This window comes from Salvelinus sp. IW2-2015, linkage group LG4p (assembly GCF_002910315.2).
Source record: "Salvelinus sp. IW2-2015 linkage group LG4p, ASM291031v2, whole genome shotgun sequence".
NCBI lineage: Eukaryota > Metazoa > Chordata > Actinopteri > Salmoniformes > Salmonidae > Salvelinus > Salvelinus sp. IW2-2015.
Window position 1 is genome coordinate 14621755 of NC_036841.1, and position 6193 is coordinate 14627947.

The window sequence follows — 6193 nt, forward strand, 5'->3', positions numbered from 1 at the left end:
TTGAAGGGGTAGAGAGAGGTGAAATTGACACCAACACATCCCTTACAAATATTCCGCTAGCAATTAGCCTACCGACCAAATTAGCCCTTTTCATGAACACAACCACAGCTTTGTTCATTCTAGAAGCAGAATGTATAAACTCAGCTCCTACCTGTTCACCGACCGCGAGCAGAACCTCCTCCACCTTAACTCCGTTCTCAGGAACACACCTGAATCCATGCCGTATCGACAGCGTCTCCTCCGCGCTAGGCTGAGAAGCCATTGCGCACACTACACCTTCCAACCCCCAGGAAAGTTACTCTGTCCTCTTCCACCCTAACTTTGAAAAATATAACAAATATTGCATTAACCCTCCACCATAGAAAATAACATGTAAAGAAAAGAATCAAGAAAGTTAGTTAGGATAGAGCTTTCCACACCAAACACTCAGACTCCAAAAACACCCAGCAGAGAGAGAGAGAGAGAGAGAGAGAGAGAGAGAGAGAGAGAGAGAGAGAGAGAGAGAGAGAGAGCTTTCTATCTGTTATCTCAACACTGATGGAGGATGCAGCACTGAGCGCTCACTCGTCTGCAGCTGGACGACAGCATGGTACAATCAGGTGAGTGTGTCTTTTCCCCTTTGCTTCATCCACCTATTCCCAGGACGTCACTCAGAGCTTCTGTCTTTCGAACAGTACCTGGAAATAAAGAAACAGACAAAGAGGTTTGTATGTTGATGACAGAATCTCAAATTGCTGCATGCATCCGTCATACTCAAAATGTTAACAAGATGTGTACAAGTGTGAATATTGTAAGTTATTCATTTAAAATTCTGTTCAAACATGAGTGTTTTTGATCTTGGGAAAAACAGATGATAAAATCCATGAGGCACTATAGTTTTATGAAAACGTTTCCTAATGTACAACAACTGCTGTAGCCAAGACAATATTCAAGGGCCCAAGAAAAATCACACTGAAACAAACGTACACTTTTGTTCATACAGATTTAAGGTGTCCATTTTATGATAGTAGCATGCAAATAACCTATTCTTATGCATAATAATGCTGTAATATGGAAAATATAGGCCTACTGGCTCAATAGAGGAGGGGATGATAATGCAGCTAATCAAATTGTGGTTGTAACAAAGTTTGATGCATAAATCAAATCCCACCGATATGCTTACAGGACCGGAAAATTGTTGCTAATTTCGATGCGGCAGTGTTTGCATACATATGGTGTTCGTTAGTATTCATTAACATGGCATTTTAATCCTCTGCCTTAATTGCTTCCTAACTAGGTGACCTGCAGCTCCTGTAAATTATCCAATCTTATCCGAGTTCATTTTAGAATATTACAATAAGGCATCTCACATCAATAAGCATTACAGTGAGCAGAGCATGTGCTGTCCGAGTCTCTTTGAGTCTCCTCAAAGTCTAGGATCAGAAAGCTTACAGTCTAGAAGCCCCAGACAGGATAATTATGATCTTTAACAGAAACAGAAGCAGAGTTACTGAGTGCTGTGTAATTCAGGTCGGAGTGATGGTAAAAAAAAAAAGTACTTGGTAAATAAACTACAGGTAATTTACCAAATTTACCATCATTTTCTGTAATTAACAGGTAATCTATGGCAATCTATGGTAACTTTAGTCATTTATACTTTAATAATAAAATGTATTCATATACACTACCGGTCAAAAGTTTTAGAACACATACTCATTCAAGAGCTTTTCTTTATTTTTACTATTTTCTACATTGTAGAATAATAGTGAAGACATCAAAATTATGAAATAACACATATGGAATCATGCAGTAACCAAAAAAGTGTTAAACAAATCCAAATACATTTTCTATTTCAGATTCTTCATTTAGCCACCCTTTGCCTTGATGACAGCTTCGCACACTCTTGTCATTCTCTCAACCAACTTCATGGGGTAGTCACCTGGAATGCATTTCAATTAACAAGTGTGCCTTCTTAAAAGTAATTTGTGGAATTTCTTTCCTTGTTAATGCGTTTGAGCCAATCAGTTGTGTTGGGTCAAGGTAGAGGGGTATACAGAAGATAGCCCTATTTCGTAAAAGACCAAGTCCATATTATGGCAAGAACAGCTCAAATGAGCAAAGGAAAGTGACAGTCCATCATTACTTTAAGACATGAAGGTCAGTCAATGCAGAAAATGTCAAAAACTTTGAACGTTTGTTCAAGTGCAGTCGCAAAAACCATCAAGTGCTATGACGAAACTGGCTCTCATGATGACCGTATCCGGAATGGAAGACCCAGAGTTACCTCTGCTGCAGAGAATACTGTAAGTTCATTAGAGCTTCCAGCCTCAGAAATTGCAGCCCAAATAAATGCTTCACAGAGTTCAAGTAACAGACACATCTCAACATCAACTGTTCAGAGACTGTGTGAATCAGGCCTTCATGGTCAAATTGCTGCAAAGAAACCACTACTAAAGGACACCAGTAAGAAGAAGAGACTTGCTTGGGCCAAGAAACACGAGCAATGAACATTAGACCAGTGGAAATGTGTCCTTTGGTCTGGAGTCCAAATAGGAGATCCAAACGGTGCAATTTTTGTGAGACACGGTGTGGGTGAAAAGATGATCTCCACATGTGTAGTTCCCACCGTAATGCATGGAGGAGGAGGTGTTATGGTGTGGGGGTGCTTTGCTGGTGCCTTTGATTTATTTTGAATTCAAGGCACACTTAACCAGCATGGCTACCATAGCATTCTGCAGCGATACGGCATCCCATCTGGTTTGTGCTTAGTGGAACTATCATTTGTTTTTCAACAGGACAATGACCCAAAACACACCTCCAGGCCGTGTAAGGGCTATTTTACCAAGAAGGAGAGTGATGGAGTGTTGCATCAGATGACCTAGCCTCCACAATCCCCCAACCTCAACCAAATTGAGATGGTTTGGGATGAGTCGGACCACAGAGTGAAGGAAAAGCAGCCAACAAGTGCTCAGCATATGTGGAAACTCCATCAAGACTGTTGGAAAAGCATTCCAGGTGAAGCTGGTTAAGAGAATGCCAAGAGTGTGCAAAGCTGTCATCAAGGCAAAGAGTGGCTATTTGAAGTATCTCACATATAAAATATATTTTGATTTGTTTAACCCTTTTTTGGTTACTACATGATTCCATATTGTAACGGCTGTCGTCTTCCTCTTCCTCGGACGAGGAGAGGAGAGAAGGATCGGTGGACCAATACGCAGCGAGGTATGTTGACATAATGAATTTATTGAAAAGACGAAGACTGACACGAACTATACTTGACTTATACAAAATAACAAACAAACAACGTAGACAGACCTGATCATGGAACTTACATAAAACACGCAGAACTCACGAACAGGAACAGACTACAATAAACGAACCGAACAACCATAACAGTCCCGTGTGGTGCGCAGACACAGACACGGAAGACAATCACCCACAAACAAACAGTGTGAACAGCCAACCTATATATGGTTCTCAATCAGAGGAAAACGTCAAACACCTGTCTCTGATTGAGAACCATATAAGGCTAATTACAAGTGACCTAAAGAATGGAAAACACATAAACATATAATGCCACCGAACTACGCCTGACCCTCTAAACATATGACAAAACACAGAAAATAGGTCAAGGAACGTGACATACCCCTCAGGTGCGTACTCGGAGCGCAACTAACGAAAAGGTCTAGTGGGGGTCTGGGGTGGGCATTGCACGGTGGTAGGCTCAAGTGTGACGAGGTCCCCCCAGCATAGAGCAAAACCCAAGTTCCGTGCCTCCTCCAAAATGACCACCCTCCAAATAACACCAACTAAATTAGGGGCAACCAAATGACTTGGGATCTGGCTGTGCTGCGCTTGGCGGATCCTGGGCTGCTGGTCTGGCGGTCCTGGCTGGACGGCTTCTGGCGGGTCTAGCTGGACGGCTCTGGCTGGTTCCTGTGTGACGGGCTGCTGGATCCTGGATGGAGGCTCTGGGTCTGGATGGACCGGTCTGCGTACGGCTGGACGGGTCCTGGGGACGGCTTGAGTCGCTGGACTTGGCGGTGTCTGCGGTCGCAGATCCTGTCTGGTTGGCGGCTTGCTGAATCCTGTCTGGGTTGCGCTCTGGCAAGATCTTGTCATGGTTGGCGGCTCTGGCAGAGCTGTCTGTGTTGGGCGGCTCTGGCAGATTCCTGTCTGTTGGCGGTCTGGCACGATCTGTTGGTTGTGCGCTCTGGCAGATCCTGTCTGGTTGGCGTTTGGCTTCCTTGTGGGGCTCTGAGATCCTGTCTGGTTGGCGGCTCGTGGCAGATCTGTCTGACGAATGCTCTAGCGGTCCTGACTGACTTGGCTCTGACGGCTCGGACAGACGCCGGCTCTAATGGCTCGGGACCGAGACGAGGTGTAGTTGGCGGTGCCAGATAGCGTGCGACTGGGCAGAAGGATGGCTCGAAGGCGCTGGGGCAGAGATGGTCAGAAGGGGCTGGGCAGACAGGATGGCTCAGACGGCGTGAGCGTGGATATGACCGGCGGCGGACGATGGCTAGACGGCGCTGGGGAGACGGGATGGCTAAGACGGTCGCTGGGGAGCGAGATGGTCAGACGGGCATGGGGGAGGCTAGACGGAGCTGGGGGGGAGCTCAGCGACGGCGCTGAGGGTGGTCAGAGCTTGGGCGAGATGGCTTCTAGATGGCGCTGGGGAGACGGATGGCTTCTGCCGGATAAGGCGCCCACTGTAGACCATGGTGCTGTGCCGGAAATGGACGGCACGAGGCTAGGACCGCACTTCATTGCTAGTGGGGGAGCAGGGAACATGGGCCAACTGGACTCTTCAAACGTACTCTGTGCCTGGTGCGTGGGTACCAGGCCTGGGTGGCACCGGCGTGAGTGCACGCACCTCAGGACTAGTACGGGGAGAAGTAACAGTGTGTACAGGGCTCTGGAGACGCACAGGTGGCTTAGTGCGTGGTGCCGGAACTGGAGGCACTGGGCTGGAGACACGCACCCACAGGAGAGTGCGTGGAGAGGAACAGGCTCTGAAAACGCACTGGTAAGCCTGGTGCGTGGTGTAGGCCTGTTGGTACTAGGCTGGTGGCGGGGAGGTGGCGCCGAAATTACCGGACCGTGCAGCGTACTGGCTCTCTTGAGAGCACTGAGCCTGCCAAACCTTACCTGGTTGAATGGTCCCCGTCGCCCTGCAGTGCGGCGAGGTGGAATACCCGCACTGGGTTATGCAGGCGAACCGGGGACACCATGCGTAAGGCTGGTGCCATGTAAGCCGGCCCGAGGAGACGCACTGGGGACCAGACGCGTTGAGCCGCGTTTCATGGCACCTGGCTCAATGCCCAATCTAGCCCTTACCAGTGCGGGGAGGTGAATAACGCCGCACCGGCGTTATGAACACGTACAGGAGACACCGTGCGCCTCTACTTGCGCGTAACCACGGTGTCCCCCGTACTCCGTCTTCCACGGTTAGCCTGGGAAGTGGGCGGCAGGTCTCCTACCTGCCTTGGCCCACTACCTCTTAGCCTTCCCCCCAAGAAATTTTTGGGTAGTACTCACGGCTTTTCAGGGCTTCCAGCCACGTCTCCTTGCTGCCTCCTCATACCACCGCTGTTGGGCTCTCGCTGCCTCCATCTCCTCACCGACGCGGCGATATATTCCCAATGTGCAGCCCAGTGTCCTTTTCCCTCCAATACTTCGTCCCAAAGTCACGAGCTCCTGGTTGCTCTGTTGAGCTCTCCCCCTACCGCTTGGTCTTAGGTATGGTCGGTGGTAGATGTCTGTAACGGCTGTCGTCTTCCTCTTCCTCGGACGAGGAGAGGAGAAGGATCGGTGGACCAATACGCAGCGAGGTATGTTGACATAATGAATTTATTTGAAAAGACGAAGACTGACACGAACTATACTTGACTTATACAAAATAACAAACAAACAACGTAGACAGACCTGATCATGGAACTTACATAAAACAGCAGAACTCACGAACAGGAACAGACTACAATAAACAACCGAACAACCATAACAGTCCCGTGTGGTGCGCAGACACAAGACACGGAAGACAATCACCCCACAACAAACAGTGTGAACAGCCAACCTATATATGGTTCTCAATCAGAGGAAAACGTCAAAACCTGTCCTCTGATTGAGACACCATTATAGGTAATTACAAGTGACCTAAAACAATGAAACACCAAAACATATAATGCCCACCCCAACTCACGCCCTGACCCTC

At 47.8% G+C, this 6193-nt stretch overlaps 1 pseudogene; it reads right to left on the reverse strand.

The window, feature by feature from the left end:
* The window catches only part of LOC111957268 (ankyrin repeat and protein kinase domain-containing protein 1-like), a 41261-nt pseudogene that overhangs the window by 7059 nt on the left and 28009 nt on the right, over positions 1–6193 (reverse strand).